Below are 17,976 nucleotides of genomic sequence, written 5' to 3'. Positions count from 1 at the left end.
TGCTTAATGTTATGTGGCAGCCTGGGTGGGAGAGGGGCTTGGGGGAGAATGGACACATGAATACATACATCTGAGTCCCTTTGCTGTCCACCTGAAGCCATCACAACATTGTTAATCGGCTGTACTCCAGTGTAAAATAGAAAGCTGAAAACGAAACAGAAACGACAAGTGCAGCTGTGGAGAGAGTGTGGTAGACACAGCCCAGGTGTGATTAAAGTGGAGAAAATCACAGATTCATTAGATAGAAAGTTCTTGCATCATTTAGACAGGTTTATCTAGGAAGATTCAGGAGGAACTAGAGAAACAGGGGAGCAGGAAAAACTTAGGGGAGTGCCTTACAGAGCCAGGATGAGAAGGACAGATCACCAGCGCCCAGGGAGGACCTGAGGCCTGAACACTGGTGTGCACCCTGCCCCTCAAAGTGGGAAGAGGCGTGTGATGCTAGGGGAGGTTAAAGCTTTGTGAGATGGGGCAGTTAGACAAACAGCGTGGGTGTGAAGGACAAAGAACATTCCTTTGAATATCCCTAAACTTTTTGGCACCAGGGACCAGTTTTATGAAAGGGGATTTTCCCCATGAATTGGAGAAGTGGGGAAGGTTTCAGGATGATTCAAGTGCATTACATTTATTGTGTACTTTATTTCTATTATTATTACATCAGCTCCACCTCAGATCATCAGGTATTAGATCCCGGAGGTTGGGGACCCCTCTCTCAGCTGTCTCTCCAGGGCATGGCTATCAGGTCACTGAGGCATCTTCTCTGCCTGTCATTACTTAGAGCCTTCAAATAAGAGAATTATCCCCCCAAACAGAAACATTCTCAAAGAAACAGTTTCAAATCTGTGTATATTGGGTAAGTAAGTGGGTGGTGTTTTCTACTATTATTAGGTTTGAGTTTCAAGGGTACCTGATTCCCCTTTGAATTCTAGTACTGCCTCATCATAGCTGCTTCATTGAACCACCTTTTGGTGTGAATCATTGATAGAAGCTAGCCTTTCCATGTGGCTCAGTGGTAAAGAATCCACCTGCCAATACTGGAGACACGGGTTTGATCCCTGGGTCACGAAGATTCCCCTGGGAGAGGAAATGACCACACATTCCAATATTCTTGCCTGGGAAAATCCTATGGACAGAGGAGCCTCGAGGGCTACAGTCTGTGGGGTCCCAAAGAGTTGGATATGACTGAGTGAATCTCTATTTGATTACTAATGTTTTATCATTTTGAAGTTGATTTATTAAAATTATGTAAACATCAAGGTATGTTCATTCCCATTAGTTTTTTGTTGTAGTGGTTGTTTGTTTGTTTTGCTTTTTGGCCACACTATGTGGCATGTGGGATCTTAATTTCCTGACCATGGATTGAACCTGTGACCCCCCTGCATTGGAAGCTCAGAATCTTAACCACTGGACCATTAAAGAAATCCCATCATTAGTTATTATAATAAAATTCCAGACAGAACAAAGCCTTGAAAGAAATACAAGCACTACAGGACAGCCAGGTGCCACCTTAAACTTCAGAGATTTTCCCATGTTGAGTAAAGACGTGAAAAAAATAATTGTTTGAAATCTTAACAGCTGGCCCCATGATTCCTTTTTGGGAAGAGGAAGGAGGGAGCTGTCTCCTTGGGGAAAGCCACTGAGGAGCTAATGCTACAGGCACCTGGACTCCAGGGGAGGGAAAACCTGCCAGGCTGGAGATTAGAGGAAGAGTTTCTTGTTTCTGCTCCTGCAAGGAGAGGGGAGTAGGGGCAGAGGGCAGAAAGGAAAGAAATAAGACCATGAAAGAAAAGCCAGCCGGATGGATGGAAGCTGAGCCCGGTCAGGGGAAAATGACATGTCAGTGTTAGATGGTAACCCAGCCATTCCCAATCAAATTTGTTCCCTATTACTGGGATGTAAAGCCTGACTTCCATCTCTTTACACACGGAAGCAAGATCTCAGTAGTCTAGAAACCAAGAAAGCCCTTCAGGACTATTTACAAAAACCAAGGTGGGGAGGGTAGAACTTCCCTGGCAATCCAGTGGTTAAGACTTCACGCTTTCAGGGGGTGAAGGTTTGATCCTTGGTAAGGGAACTAAGATCCTACACACTGAACTTGGCCAAGGGAGGGAAAAATGCTATTCTTAAAAATAAAACCAAGAGGGGTGGGCTTTGGGCTTCCCAGGGCTGGAATTGGGACCCAGCTGAACTGACATCTTATTTTTCTTTCCTTTTCCCTACCAAGTTAAGTATAAAAACAAATACCTTTTTGTCTCACGCTCAGCTTTTTTTTCTTGAAGGTTAGAAGTCCTCACTTTGCAGGTTTTGATTTAGCCAAGGATTTCAAAAAACTTTCTGTTCACAGCGTTCAGCTAAAAACAAGTAACAAAAGCTTGCCTGCTTACTCTAATTGCTTTAGATTAAGACCTTATCTTGCCTGGTTCTCCTCCCCTTAACTCCAGCCTCTGTGGTTACTGTCTTGACCTCCTTCCAGGATAACTTGATTCTTGATGTCCTGATTGTTTTTTTAAGTCTTTAATCTTTCTCACTCCCCGCCCCCCCCCCCCCCCATTCTGGATTAAGAGAGGAAGAGAAAGGATTATTCTCTAAAGCAATTCATGGTTCATGTCTAAGAAAAAACAATGGTTTAAGAATTGGGAAACCCCAGGTTCTGGCCTTAGCTCTACTGTTGACTAGCAGACACACAAGCTATTTCTAAAATAAATTAGAATTGCATCTTTTTTTTTTTAATAATTGAGGTTTCTTTTAAATATTTAATTTATTGAGTATTTATTTCACTGCACCGGGTCTTAGTTGCAGCACATAAGATCAATCTTCCTTGTGGCATGTGGGATCTAGTTCCCTGACCAGGGATCGAGCCCACACCACTGCATTGGGAGCACAGAGTCTTAGCCACTGGACCACATGGGAAGTCCTTGAAATACCTCTTTAATGTCTATTCCAGGCTCAAGTCTGAATCTCTGGACCCTCATAGTTTCCCACCACATTTATTCTCTGCTTTCCCCCAGTACCAAGAAAGAATCTGGTGTATTCATGAATCCTAATTCCAAATCATTAAAAACTGGTTTCTGTCTCCTTTTTTTTTTCCTTCAAACTTTAGAAAACCTAAATAATTAAAACAGAAGAACTTATAAAACATAGTTTATACAGTGGTTTTCTTGCAAGCAGTCTTTAATAGACTTCTTTCAAATTCTGACAAATACACTAGGTGTTTGGTTTGGATATGCAGAACTAAAAATATCTAAAGGAGAGATTTTTAATTACTTAGTTCAATCTGTGAAATTCCTGCGAATTCTATCTGGAAGAAAGAATAAGAAAGAATATGGGGGACTTCCCTGGTGTTCCAGTGGCTAAGACACTAGTCCCAATGTAGGGAGCCTGGGTTTGATCCCTGGTCAGGAAACTAGATTCCACATGCCACAGTGAAGACCTGAAGAAGCCAAATAAATAATGATAAATAAAGAAAATTTAGGAGCAAAACAACAATATATATTTTTAACAAATAGAATATGGGCTTTGCAGTCTGAGAGACCTGGCCTTTTTCTTTTTCATGGTAGCAAGCAAACAGGATTTATTTCAGAGAGAAAGTACAAAACTCTCAGCATAGACACAGAGGAGGTGAAGTGCCCCAGACCGGGGCTTTGCAGTGCAACTTTAGATAAGTTATGTAACCTCTCTGAGCCTCAACTTTTAAAGACATTTCCCTGTTTTATTCATACTTTTTTAACTTTATTTTTTAATTGGAGGAAAATCGCTTTACAATGTTGTGATGGTTTCTGCCATAAAAACATGAAATGCTTCACCAATTTGCATGTCATCCTTGAGCAGGGGCCATGCTAATCTTCTTTGTATCATTCCAATTTAAGTATATGTGCTGCCAAAGTGAGCACTGAGCCTCAATTTCTTCATCTATGAAATGGGAATGATACCTCCCTTGCAGGACTGTTGTGAGGATCACATGCCACGTATATATTAAGTACTCAATACATGTTCATGTTCTCCTCCATTAAACACCATCTTATTTTTTACTTTGCTCACCAAGAGCACACGTTTGGGCCTGAAACAGCCTAGGTTCAATGGCCTGATCCCACAATTTTAGCAACTCGGTGATTTGGGACAAGTTGTTAACAATCTCGGAAGCACTGTTTTCTCATCTGGAAAATGGAGTTAGCACCAACAGTGCCCAGCTCCAGGAAGCGTTCACGAACTAGTCACATCCATCAGAATCACATTAAATCACCATGGAGACAGCAGGGATACTGAGAGAGTGCTGATGTTGAGTGGCTGCTGAGTTGCTGACGAGGGGTCAGCCAGGTGGCCAGGAGGAGGCTCCATCCTTCTCTTTCTTGATTTTACCTTTACTTGCCCCACTTTTCTTTTTTTTTTAATATTTTAAATTCTTTTATGGCTATGCTGCTGCTGCTGCTGCTAAGTCGCTTCAGTCATGTCCGACTCTGTGCGACCCCATAGATGGCAGCCCACCAGGTCTCCTCGTCCCTGGGATTCTCCAGGCAAGAACACTGGAGTGGGTTGCCATTTCCTTCTCCAATGCACGAAAGTGAAAATTGAAAGTGAAGTCGCTCAGACGTGTCTGACTCTTTGCGACCCCATGGACTGCAGCCCACCAGGCTCCTCTACCCATGGGATTTTCCAGGCAAGAGTACTGGAGTGGGGTGCCATCGCCTTTCAGTTCAGTTCAGTTCACTTCAGTTCAGTCGCTCAGTTGTGTCCGACTCTTTGCGGCCCCATGAATCAGAGCACGCCAGACCTCCCTGTCCATCACCAACTCCTGGAGTTCACTCAAACTCACATCCATCGAGTCAGTGATGCCATCCAGCCATCTCATTCTGTTGTCCCCTTTTCCTCCTGCCCCTAATCCCTCCCAGCATCAGAGTTTCTCCCAATGAGTCAACTCTTCACATGAGGTGGCCAAAGTACTGGAGTTTCAGCTTTAGCATCATTCCTTCCAAAGAACACCCAGGACTGATCTCCTTTAGAATGGACTGGTTGGATCTCCTTGCAGTCCAAGGGACTCTCAGGAGTCTTCTCCAACAGCACAGTTCAAAAGCATCAATTCTTCAGCGCTCAGCTTTCTTCACAGTCCAACTCTCACATCCATACATGACCACTGGAAAAACCATAGCCTTGACTAGACAGACCTTTGTTGGCAAAGTAATGTCTCTGCTTTTCAATATGCTATCTAGGTTGGTCATAACTTTTCTTCCAAGGAGTAAGCCTCTTTTAATTTCATGGCTGCAGTCACCATCTGCAATGATTCTGGAGCCCCCAAAAATAAAGTCTGACACTGTTTCCATTGTTTCCCCATCTATTTCCCATGAAGTGATGGGACCAGATGCGATGATCTTAGTTTTCTGAATGTTGAGCTTTAAGCCAACTTTTTCACTCTCCTCTTTCTCTTTCATCAAGAGGCTTTTGAGTTCCTCTTCACTTTCTGCCATAAGGGTGGTGTCATCTGCATATCTGAGGTTATTGATATTTCTCCTGACAATCTTGATTCCAGCTTTCCATCGCCTTGGTGGGTCTCAATTGCAGCATGTGGGATCTTACATTGTGGGGTGTGGGCTTCTCTCTACATGTGGCTCCCGGGCTCAGTAGTTGTGACTTGCAAACTTAATTGCCCTGTGGCTTGTGGCATCTTAGTTCCCCCACCAGGGATCAAACCCTCATCGCCTGCATTGGAAGGCAGATTTTTAACCACTGGACCACCAGGGAAAGCCCCTCCCCACTTTTCTTTGTCTTTCTCCTTTATCTTCTCTCTCAGTTTCTGCTGTGTGAAAAATGGTTGCATCCAGAGTGGTATGATATGTAACCCATATATTTTCTTTCCCTGCATGGCCTCCATAAATCTTATGTCTGTGTATGACTCCTTCTCAGTGCTGGGTTTTTGATTCCACGTCCCCAGGTAGAATACTGTGTGTTGAACTCTGTGCCATGGATTTGGTGCTGTGCGCCCTCCTTTGCCTCTGATACCTCCAAGATGAAAAGACCTAATTGCTAAGAATCCTGGGGGCAAAATTAATTCTCAGGAAGGACCACGACTTAGCATCTTTGCATTTCTCTTTTACCTCTGAAAGAGCATAGTCTGCTTGTTCTGTCTTGTGGCCTCTTGTTTGATCATGCTATGCATAATAAATTAATGTGGCATTTCCAACAGGAGTAATTCTACTTACTTCTTTCCCTGAATATTTAGACTGTGGCCAAATGGCTTCTTGTTTTTACTTAAGAGTTAAACAAAAGGGACTTCCCTGGTGGTGCCGTGGTTAAGACTGTGCCTTCCAATGCAGGGGCTGCAGGTTCAACCCCTGATGGGGGGGACCACGATCCCACATGCCTCACTGCTCAAAAACCAAAACGAAAAACAGAAGCAATATTGTAACAAATTCAATAAACAACTTTAAAAATGGTCCACATCAAAAAAATTCTTAAAAAATATACACATGTGCATATGTAGTCTATATGTATGTGCATGAGTATAACTCTTTGTACTAAATAGTTTGGCTTTTTACAGCAAACTACATTAGAAGCCAATTTTTTTAGACATGGATGCTTTGAAATGTAAATTCATAGTCCCTACTAAAAAAGAACCATAGGAATTCTATGTTCTTTGCACATTTGGCGGCACAACCCGACATTATACTACCTATTTGGGAGGCTGAATGGTATATTTTATATATATATATATATAATCTTGGACTTAAATTCCAAAACCCTGGCTAGAATTTTCTGCTTAGCCTTCCCCCCACAACTGATGGTTTTACCCCAGAGCTAAAGACAAATGAAGAACAAAAACAGGCCTGTTGCTGTGTTGATTATTTCTTGCTCACCTCTATTTCTCTATTAAAAAAAATTTTTAAGGTATATATTTTTTAATGTGGACCAATCTTTTTCAATGGCCACATCATACAGCATGCAGGATCTTTAGTTGGGGCGTGCAAACTCTTAGTTGTGGCATGCAGGATCTAGTTCCCTGACCAGGGATGGAACCCCAGCCCCTTTGCATTGGGAGCTCGGAGTCTTAGCCACTGGACCACCAAGGGAGTCCTAGACCCATTGTTTCTTGACTGCTTTCCCTTCGTGCCTGCAGTCCTTTCTCCCCTTAAGATCATTAATTACTGAGACCTGTTTAAGGGCAAGCATTGTGGCCAGGTTTAGATCACAAAATCTCTTGGACCAAAATGAGGTCAAGCTTGATTATCTTTCTCCAGGGACCCCCTCCCCTATCTGCTTACAACACCCAATGTTGACATAAAGGAAATTTCCAGTTATTTCAACCAGATCATCAGGTGCTCTGGACCAAATTCAAGACTGTTAGATTTGTACTCTGTATATTTCCTCAGGCTTCCCAGGTGGCTCAAGTGGTAAAAAATCCACCTACCAATGCAGGAGATACAGGTTTGATCCCTGGGTCAGGAAGATCCCCTGGAGGAGGAAATGACAACCCACTCCAGTATTCTTGTCTGGAAAGTTCCATGGACAGAGGAGCCTGGCAGGCTACAACCCACGGGGTTGCAAAGAGTCAGACACAGCTTAGCCACTGGACACACACACACACGCATGTAATTCCCCATTTTTGTCTTTCCTCTTGTCATCATGGGCATTAAAGTCTTAAAATCAGGGTCTGGAAGCTTTTTTTCAGGGACAACCAGGAATGGTGGTGGCTGACTAGCCCACTCAAGATGGCTGTTCCCTTGCTCTCTGTCTGTCCCTTGCCCGACCAGTGCCTGCTTCATTTACACTTACTCTGGCCTTCCTACATACTTGCCTTGGGCGCCAGCTAGTGATTGTTCTTATCAAAGGGACGGTGAGGTGTGTGCCTTTCTGTTGGTTTCCCTGGTAATCGATGAGCCCATCTGACATCAACTCCCCTGTAACTGGCAATCTCCCCCTCCACCAGGAGCAAAGACTGCTGCCACGTCCTGAAGGTGTATGCTGCACAGGGTGGGAGGTCGCTCCAGGACTTTGCTTCAGACACAGAAGCTCCCCATCTGTCAAACCACTGAAGTCTCTGTTGCCTGATCCACGTGTGCAGGCTAAGGCACTTCAGTCAGGCCTGACTCTTTGCAACTTTATGGGTTGTAGCCCGGCAGGTCCCTCTGTTCATGGGATTCTCTGGTCAAGAATACTGGAGTGGGTTTGCCATTCCCTTCTCCAGGGGATCTTCCTGGTGCAGGGATCGAACCCCCATCTCCTGTGTCTCCTGCATTGCTAGTGGATTCTTCACCGCTGAGCCACCGGGGAAGCCCTCTGTTGCTCAATCCAGGCTTTCGTCAGTCTTGAAGCTGGGCAAATATAGGCTTTGTAGGCCTGTGAGGTGCAGTCCAACAGGTGGGCATAAAGAGACCAGTTTCCAGAGCCCCTCAGGAAGGGGTGAGAAACTTGATAGCTTGGGGTGGTGGTGACAATTACCAAGAGGAGAGGTGGTGGGGTGGGGGAGTCCCTGGGACCTGCCAGGGTGGAATAGGAGAGTTTGAGAGGAGCCTGCCTGAGCCTGTGGATCTCCCCCTGGGGGGACTTAGAAGAAAGGGTTCCTCAAATACACTGATAAATATCCTCTACACTGTAATAGGATTCCATTTGAAACAGTTACAGCCGAGGTGTTATGAGCCCATTCTTGTGTCACAGAAAGCTAGGCTGTTCCTCCATTTGGAAGGTATTATTTTATTTTCCTTGTTCCTAAAATAGCACAAAGGAAGGCTTCTGTTTGTTCTTGTACCTTGTGCTAATCCTAGAGCAACATGAATATGCTACTGTACACGGATCTTGAAACAACAGTGAAAACTTCCAACACGGGAAGACAATTAATTCCCACTCCTTCCCCCTTTCCTCTTGGATTCCAATGACTGGCTGTGTTTAACCCTAGTTTTGCCTACTCTTTCCCAGAAAAGTCACAGCTAGCATGCATGGATCTACTAGCAGGAGCATAGATTCAGTAGGATGTGGGATTCCAGCTTGATTCTCCAGGGGCTGACATCTCATCAGAGAACTAGTCCTGAAGAGCATATGTTCAGTGCTGAGTTTGGGGGTCTGTATGATAATGGCTTCAGGAATGCAGCTGAGACAAAAATCCCTGAGGGTTGAAACACTCAAGCTTCTTGGAGAAGGTGGGCCTCCAAGGATAGATGTAGAGAAGGAGTAAAGAGAGCAGGTGAGAAAGTCAGAAAGAGCAAAACAAATATTGTATATTAATGCATGTATGATATGCATTATGGCAGGCTACAGTCTATGGGGTCTATATGACCAAAGTCACAACCAAAGTGACTCAGCATGCATGCACCACACATATATACAGAATCTAGGAAAACAGTACTGATGAACCTATTTACAGAGAAGAAATGGAGATGCAGATGTAGGGAATGGACTTGTGGACACGGCGGGGGAAGGAGAGGCTAGGACAAATTGAGAAGGTAGCATTGATGTATATACACTCACTCACTCTCAAAGTCACTCAGATGTGTCTGACTCTTTGAGAGCCCATGGACTGCAGCCCGCCAGGCTCCTCTGTCCATGGGATTTCCCAGGCAAAAATACTGGAGTGGGTTGCCATTCCCATCTCCAGGAGATCTTCCTAATCCAGGGATCAAACCTGAGTCTCCTTCATTGCAGGCAGATTCTTTACCATTTGAACCACCAAGGAAGCCCCATGTATGCTCATAACTTGTGGGAGGCTGCTATATAGCACAGGGAGCCCAACCTGGAGTCTGTGATGACCTAAAGAGGTGGAATGCGGGCCGAGGGAGGCTCAAGAGGGTAAGGGGATATATACATATATATCATTATGACTGATTAATATTGATGTATGGCAGAGAGCACCACACCATTGTAAGGCAATTACCCTCCAATTTAAAGATATATATAAAGAGAGAGAGGCAGGTGGAGGGTGCAGGTGAGAGCAGCCTGTGTGGGGCATCTCTGTGGAAGGAGAGGGACCCAGTTCACTGGAGACAGCAGTCATGGCTGAAGCAATTTCAGATTCAGTGAAAGCCTAAAGTAGGACTTTCCCTAGATTAATGGAAACCCTGTGTGTTGCAAACATATCCATCAGAGCATTAGAGGGAGGTAATGGATGACCTGACTCCTGGGGCCTGCCAGCTGAATATGGAGTCAGGAGGGGGACAATGTTTGGAGAGGCTCAGCCTCTGTACATCTGCTTGCTCTCCTGTGTTGCTCTGCCCAGTCAGGGCTGAGATAAGAGTGCATGTGCCCCTTCCTGGTCCCCGTAAACTCAGCTCGTATTAGGTCTTTCTCTCACTCTCTCCCTTCCTCTGCATTTTCTGCTCACGGCCAGATGTTGAGAAGTCCTTCCTCACTGTGAGTTTTGGATGGAATGTCCACGTGTGACATCAGTCTTTAGTGCACATGCCCAGATTAGCAGGGAGGGTAAACGATGGGAACTCTATCAATACCCACCTGGTCTGAGGATCACGAGTCTCCGGGCCCAGGTCTAACACTTTTTAGCTCCTTGAATGCTGGCATTTCAACTACCTGCTCTTCAGTTTCATTTATTTGTAAAATGGAGACATTAATACCTCCCTATCTACCTCACACAATTTCCTTGAGGCTCAAATGAAATATGGTTGTGAAAGTGCTTTGGAGACAAAGAAATGTATTTATTAGGAGTAACTCAATACTTGAGGGGTGAATGAGGCGGAAGGTGGTAAAACTGGGACATCTCAATAAATCCCATCCCATCCTATGATTTTATAAAATTGTTTTACACTACTTTGTCGTTGGTCAGTAACTAGGTTCTGTCCGCCTTTGGCCAACCAGCCTCTCTGTCCATGGATTTCTCCGGGCAAGAATACTGGAGTGCAATGCCATTCCTTTCTCCCAGGGATTTTCCCAACCCAGGAATTAAACCCACATCTCCTGCTTGGCAGGTGGATCCTTTACCACTGAGCCACTAGGGAAGCCCTTTATATTCCTTCAATAAGTTGAATTAAATAGCTTTTTCTGCTGTTCTAACAACTCACTGTAGCGGTATCTTTTTTTCCTCCCTAGATCTCCTTAAATGCAGAACCCAGGGCCTCCCTACATGTTCCAGCTCACCAGCCACTGGGTCTCCCAGCCACTGAAGCAGCAGCAAAAACTCTCACACAGCATCTCCAAAAGCTCTCTGGACTTCAGTCATCACCCCAGGCCTTCCAGCAGCAGCTGATGTAAAAAATGTGAAAAGATTTTTCCTAAAACGACAAGATGCTCCACACAGAGACTTGGATGTCACTTGGCTCCTCGCTTAGAAACAGCTTAGGAACCTTACTGTGAAAGTAAGTCCTGCAGTATTTCAGGAACAGGTATTCACAACACAAACGTTGACATATTTATAAACTTAGGAATGTGATGATAGATACCGTGGAGTGGATAAAGGGACATATGATAAGTGTCCTTGGTGAGGTTGGCTGTGTGAGACCAGGTCCGAGAAGGATATAACCAGCACATCCCCAGGGCTCCACAAGTGGTTTAGTGATGGGACGATTGACCATGGTGTCATAGTTTGCTGGGGCTGCTGTAGCAAATCCTTAGTCCGTTTAGGCTGCTGTAACAAAAGTACCATTGATAAGTGGGCTTCCCTGATGTCTCAGAGGTAAAGAAACAGCATGCAATGCAGGAGACTTGGGTTTGATCCCTGGGTTAGGAAGATGCCCTGGAGAAGGAAATGGAAACCCACTCCAGTATTCTTGCCTGGGAAATCCCATGGACAGAGGAGCCTGGTGGGCTACAGCCCACAGGTTCACAAAGAGTTGGACACGACTGAGTGACTAAGCTACCACCACAATTGATGAGTGGCTTAAAAACAACAGACATTTATTTTCTGGAGGCTGGGAAGTCCAAGATTAAGATGTGGGCAGGGTTGGTTTCTTTTGAGGCCTCTCTCTCTGGCTTGCAGACGGCTGCCTCGCCCACAGACTGTCTTCCTTCTCTGCTTGTCGATGTCCTAATCTTCTCTTACTGTGTATATGCTAAGTTGCTCAGTCATGTCCGACTCTTTGGCACCCCATGGACTGTAGCCCGCCAGGCTCCTCTGTCCATGGGATTCTCCAGGCAAGAATACTTGAGTGGGTTCCTATGCCCTCCTCCAAGGTGATCTTCCAGACCCAGGGATCGAACCCACATCTCTTATGTCTCCTGCATTGGCAAGCGGGTTCTTTACCACTAGTGCCACCTGGGCCTCATTATATGGACACAAGTCAGATTGGATTAGGGTCCACCTGTATGACTTTGTTTAACTTTAATTACCTTTTTGGAGACACTCTCCTAAGACAGTCACTTAGGGGGTTAGAACTTCAACATAGGTCTTGGGGGTTAGAACTTCAACATAGGAATTGGGGGCAGGGGTTACAACTTAACCCTTAACTCACACTGTGGGCAAGGTAAAAAGAATCAAGATGAATGGAGAAGCCACTGGGAACTATTAACAGCAGAAGCTTCCATCATCCTTGGGCCTGGAGAAACAAAAGAGAAAGGGTGTGCTATTCCTAGAACCCATCCAGAGCTGTGGTCATAGGAGAGGGGCCACCCGGCATGGGTGCTATATGACAGAGGAAGGCACCCATGGTGGAGACCAGGCTCTGGCAGGGAGGGAGGGAGGGAGAAGACCCACCCCTCTCTCTCCCCGCCCTTCACACTCCTCTCTTCACACTCTAATAGTGCTTCCCTTTGGTCAAGAGCCTAGAAAGAGGCGCTGAGAACAGCGAGGCCTGGGGGCTGCAGCTTGTAGATGTCAGGCTTTGAGGCAGGGAACAGGATGACAAGTGTGGCCAGGGGTGGGAGGGGAGTGGTAGGATTTGAGTGGGACGATGAAGAATCACCAGCTCAGTGGAGAAAACAAAGACATTTCCAAAGGAGGAATTAATTATGCATACTCAGTAACACAAATGGGCTTTAAAGTATCATTGGAAAACAGAAAATGCTACTTAGCTGCAAAAAATATTAGTCATACATTTGAAACTGAACCACGTATTCATGTAACCATTTCCAGTCCCAGAAGTTACTATTCTAAGATACTTGTTTGCAGAAGTAAAGCAGAATGATAGAAAAATAGGTTTGTCAATCTTGACATGTTGAACACTTATGTTCTTAAAATGGGATGGGAAGTATTATTGGAAGGGTTTTGGAATAGAAAGCAGCTCTCTGACTCAGGAGGGTACCTGTGTGACCACACCCATCAATCGTCACAGCATGGTTATATGAACTCGGTATGAGCCCTGTGTTATCGCGCTGGGTGTGCCATAACAAAATACCATAGGCTGGTGGCTTTGACTACAGAAATTTGTTTTCTCACCACTCTGGAGGCTGGAAGCCTGAGACCCAATGTTGACAGGGTGGATGTCTGCTGAGAGCTCCCTTTGGGAGCTCCTTTTCAGTGTGTGCTCACACGGTCTTTCCTAGGTGACTCTGCAGGGGGAAAAAGTGAGGGGGATGGAGGGAGGGGGAGAAAGAGCGATCTCTTGGTGTCCCTTTTTTTTTTTTTGCTGCTGCTGCTGCTAAGTCGCTTCAGTTGTGTCCGACTCTGGGCGACCCCATAGACGGTAGCCCACCAGGCTCCCCCGTCCCTGAGATTCTCCAGGTAAAAACACTGGGTGGGTTGCCATTTCCTTCTCCACTTCTTTTTTTTTTACCTAAGTTCAAATCATCCTGACTTTATGATCACAGAAATACTATAAATATCCACAGTTGGTGAACACTGTTATAACAAATACAGATAGAAGGATGAATAGAGAGCTACATAGATAGAGTGACTGTAACAGGAATAGGCTCAATCTGCACATGCTGTTTTTAAAGTATAGTGTTGAATTTAGGGTTACTTCAATTTTTAAAAAAATTTATTTAATCACACCAGGGCTTAGTTGCGGCATGTACAGTCTAGTTTGCTGACCAGGGATCAAACCCAGGCCCCCTGCATTGGGACACAGGCTTGATCCCTGACTCAGGAAGATCCCCTGGAGGAGGAAATGGCAACCCACTCCAGTATCCTTGTCTGGAAAATCCCATGGACAGAGGAGCCTGGCAGGCTACAGTCCATGTGGTCGCAGAGAGTTGGAGACGACTGAGCGACTTAGCACACACTCATGCATTTCCCTAAAGGATCCACGTCCAAATACAGCCGCTCTGGGGGTTAAGACTTCAACATATGAGTTTTGGAGGGGACCCAAACATTCAGTCCATAACATCCCATGTAGTCATATGAAATAGATGACACTTGATATGTTGATACTGATAGTCATTAAATCAATAAAACTTCATTGCACACCTACTGTGCACCAGAATCTCTGCTAGGCTCTGAGATTATAGGTAGAAGGGAAAAAAAAACTGCCTCAGTCTTTAATGAGTTTATAACTTGAAGAGAGACAGAGAAGCTGTTAGAACACAGTGGTCACTGCCAGGAGAGCCTGAGCATTTGTGCTAAGTCACTTGGTCATGTTCAGCTCTTTGAGACCCCTTGGACTGTAGCCCGCCAGGCTCCTCTATCAATGGGATTCTCCAGGCAAGAATACTGGAGTCGGTTGCCATTTCCTTCTCCAGACCCAGGGATCGAACCCATGTCTCTTGGGTCTCCTGAACTGGCAGCGGGGTCTTTTCCACTAGCACCCCTGGTGACTCAGATGGTAAAGATTTCACCTGCAATGCGGGAGACCTGGGTTCTATCCCCAGGTCAGGAACATCTCCTGGAGGAGGGCATAGGTACCAGTATTCTCGCCTGGGATTTCCATGGACAGAGGAGCCTGGCGGGCTGCAGTCCATGGGGTTGCAAAAGAGTCAGGACATGACTGAGCGACTAACACTTTCACTTTCTGTTCAGTGCCTCCTGGGAAGCCCCAGAGCGCCTAGATAGGATGAATAAACCACTCCCTGGGGGCAGCAGAAGTGATGTGCAAGCAGAAACGGAGGATGAGGAGTATTGGAGAGTAAACACGGGATGGGACCGACAAGGGGGAGCATTCAGGATTGAGGAAGATGATACACAGAACTAAGGTGACCAGGATCCTGGTTTGCCCAGAGCTGTCCTGGTTTTAGCACTAAAAATCCCACATCTGGGAAAGCTCGGGGTTGCTGAGCCTTATATGCTGCTGCTGCTGCTAAGTCGCTTCATTCATGTCCAACTCTATGTGACCCCATAGAAGGCAGCCCACTCAAATGAACTTGAAATGAAAAAGGAGACGTTTCAACAGACAACACAGAAAGAGAAAGGATCATAAGAGACAACTAGAAACAACTGCATGACAATAAAATGGATAACCTGGAACAAAAGGACAAATTCTTAGAAAAGTACAATCTTCTAAGGCTGAACCAGGAAGAAATAGAAAATATGAATAAGTCAAGCACCAACACCAGTCACAAGCTCTAACTATGAACAGATCAATCACAAGCACTACTAACTGGGATCAAAAGTCTCCAACAAAGAAATGCCCGGGACTTCACAGATGAATGCTTTCAAATGGTAGAGATGTGATAATACCTATGCTGGTCAAACTGTTCCAGAAAAATGTGGAGGGAGGAGCATTCCCAACTCATTCTGCGAGGCCACCATCACCATGAACCAAAAGGAAACAGAAATGCCACACAGAAAAGAAAATTACAGGCTAACATCACTGATGAACATCAATGCAAAAATCCTGGGGAAAATTGTAGCAAAAACCAAACAAAAACACATGAAAAGGATCATACACCAAGTTGAAGTGGGGTTTATCCCAGGGATTCAAAGATTCTTCGCTATCTGCAAATCAATCAATGTGATACACTATATTAACAAACTGAAAGATAAAAAGCATATGATAATCTTGATCAATGCAGAGAAAGGTTTTGACAAAACTAAATACCAGTTTAAAAAGCACTCCATAAATGGGCATGGAAGATACCTACCTTAACATAAGAAAGGTCATATAGGAAAATCTCTCAGCAAACATTATTTTCAATGGTGTCAAAATGTAAGCATTTCCTCTAAGATCAGCATCAAGATCATGGGGCCCACTCTATTCCTATTAATCAATATAGTTTTTTTTTTTTTAAGTCATAGACATAGCAATCAGAGAAGAAAATGAGAAAGAACACATATTGGAAAAGAAGAAGTCCATCTGTCATTGATTGCAGATGACCTGTTTCTATTCATAGAAGACCCTATAGATAGAACCAGAAAATTACTAGAGCTAATCAATGAATTTAGTAAAGCCCAGGATACAAAATTAATACACAGAAATCCTTTGCAGACTTACAGCACAACAAGAAAAATCAGAAAGAGAAACTAAGAAAAAAGTGCCATTCCCCACTGCAACAAGAAGAATAGCATAGCTAGGAATGCTGCTGCTGCTAAGTCACGTCAGTCACGTCCGACTCTGTGCGACCCCATAGATGGGAGCCCACCAGGCTCCCCCATCCCCGGGATTCTCCAGGCAAGAACACTGGAGTGGGTTGCTATTTCCTTCTCCAATGCATGAAAGTGAAATGTGAAAGTGAAGTCGCTCAGTCGTGTCCGACTCTTTGGGACCTCATGGACTGTAGCCTATCAGGCTCCTTGTACATGGGATTTTCCAGGCAAGAGTACTGGAGTGGGTTTCCATTTTTCTTCTCCAATAGCTAGGAATAAAGTTATCTAAACAGACAAAACACATGTATGCAGAAAGACAGGCTGTATGATGAAAGATAGCCAAGTTGAAATAAACAGATAGAAAGATATGCCTTGTTCTTGACTTGAAAGAAATCAATGTTGTGAAAATGTCTATACTACCCAAAGCAATCTGAAGATTCAATTCCTCCCTATCAAACAACCAATGACATTTTTTTAAAGAACTAGGACTAATAATTTTACAATTTATATGGGGGGAAAAAAGACCCAGAAGGGCCAAAGCAATCTTGGAAAGAAAGGTGGAACTGGACGAATCAACCTTCTGACTTCAGACTATACTACCAAGACACTATGGTACAGACACAAAAGCAGAAACAGAGAGCAAAGGAACAAGACACAAAGCTGAGAGATGAACCCACACTCCTATAGGCATCTTTTCTTTGACAAGGGAGGCAAGAAGCTACAATGGAGAAAGGACAGAAAAGAGAGCCTCTTCAGTAAGTGGTGCTGGGAAACTGGACAACTACATGTAAACGAATGAAATTAGAACACTTCTTCATACTATACACAAAAATAATTCACAATGGATTAAAGACCAAAAGTAAGGCCAGAAACTATAAAATTCTTAGAGGAAAACACAGGCAGAACACTCTTTGCCATTTATCACAGCAAGACCTCCAAGAATGACTGAAATAAAAATAAAAATAAATGGCATCTAGAGAAACTTCAAAGTATATAAGCAGCAAAGAAAACTATAAACAAGATGAAAAGACAACCCTCAGAATAGGAGAAAGCAATTGTAAATGAAGCAATTGACAAAGGATTATCTACAAAGTACACAAGTAGATCATCGAGCCTAATATCAGATAAAAAGCAACCAACTGAAAAGTGACCAGAAGACATGAACAAATTTATCCAAAGACGACATTAAGAAGGCCACCAAACACATGCAAAGATGCGCCACATCACTCATTATTAATGAAACGCTAATCAAAACTACGTGAGGTATCACCTCACACCAGTCAGAATGGCCATCATCAACAATTCTACAAATAATAAATGCTGGACAGGACATGGAAGAAAGGGAACCCTCTTGCACTGTTGGTAGACATGTAAATGGATACAGCCACTATGGAGAAGGAATGTAGGTTTCTTTAAAAAGTAGGAATAAAGCTACCATATGATGCAACAATCCCCTACTGGCCATATACCCGGAGAAAACCATACCTCTAAAAAGACACATATACCCCAATGTCCACTGCAGCACTATTTAAAATAGCCAGGGCATGGAAGCAACCTAATGTCTATCAAGAGAACAATGTATAAAGAAGTCGTGGAACATATACACAATGGAATATTACTCAACCACGAAAAGGAACAATACGAGTCAGTTTAAC

The 17,976-nt window shown here is 44.3% G+C and overlaps 1 non-coding gene across 1 annotated transcript; it reads right to left on the bottom strand.

The window, feature by feature from the left end:
• Positions 1-3,783: 3,783 nt before the first annotated feature.
• On the bottom strand, positions 3,784-3,890 carry LOC139187037 (U6 spliceosomal RNA). The gene has a single exon (XR_011570739.1). It is a non-coding gene; the product is annotated as a U6 spliceosomal RNA (small nuclear RNA).
• Positions 3,891-17,976: the final 14,086 nt, after the last annotated feature.

Source organism: Bos indicus, chromosome 14 (assembly GCF_029378745.1).
Source record: "Bos indicus isolate NIAB-ARS_2022 breed Sahiwal x Tharparkar chromosome 14, NIAB-ARS_B.indTharparkar_mat_pri_1.0, whole genome shotgun sequence".
NCBI lineage: Eukaryota > Metazoa > Chordata > Mammalia > Artiodactyla > Bovidae > Bos > Bos indicus.
The sequence above is the reverse complement of the archived record's forward strand: the minus strand, read 5'-3'. Positions and strand labels throughout refer to the sequence as shown.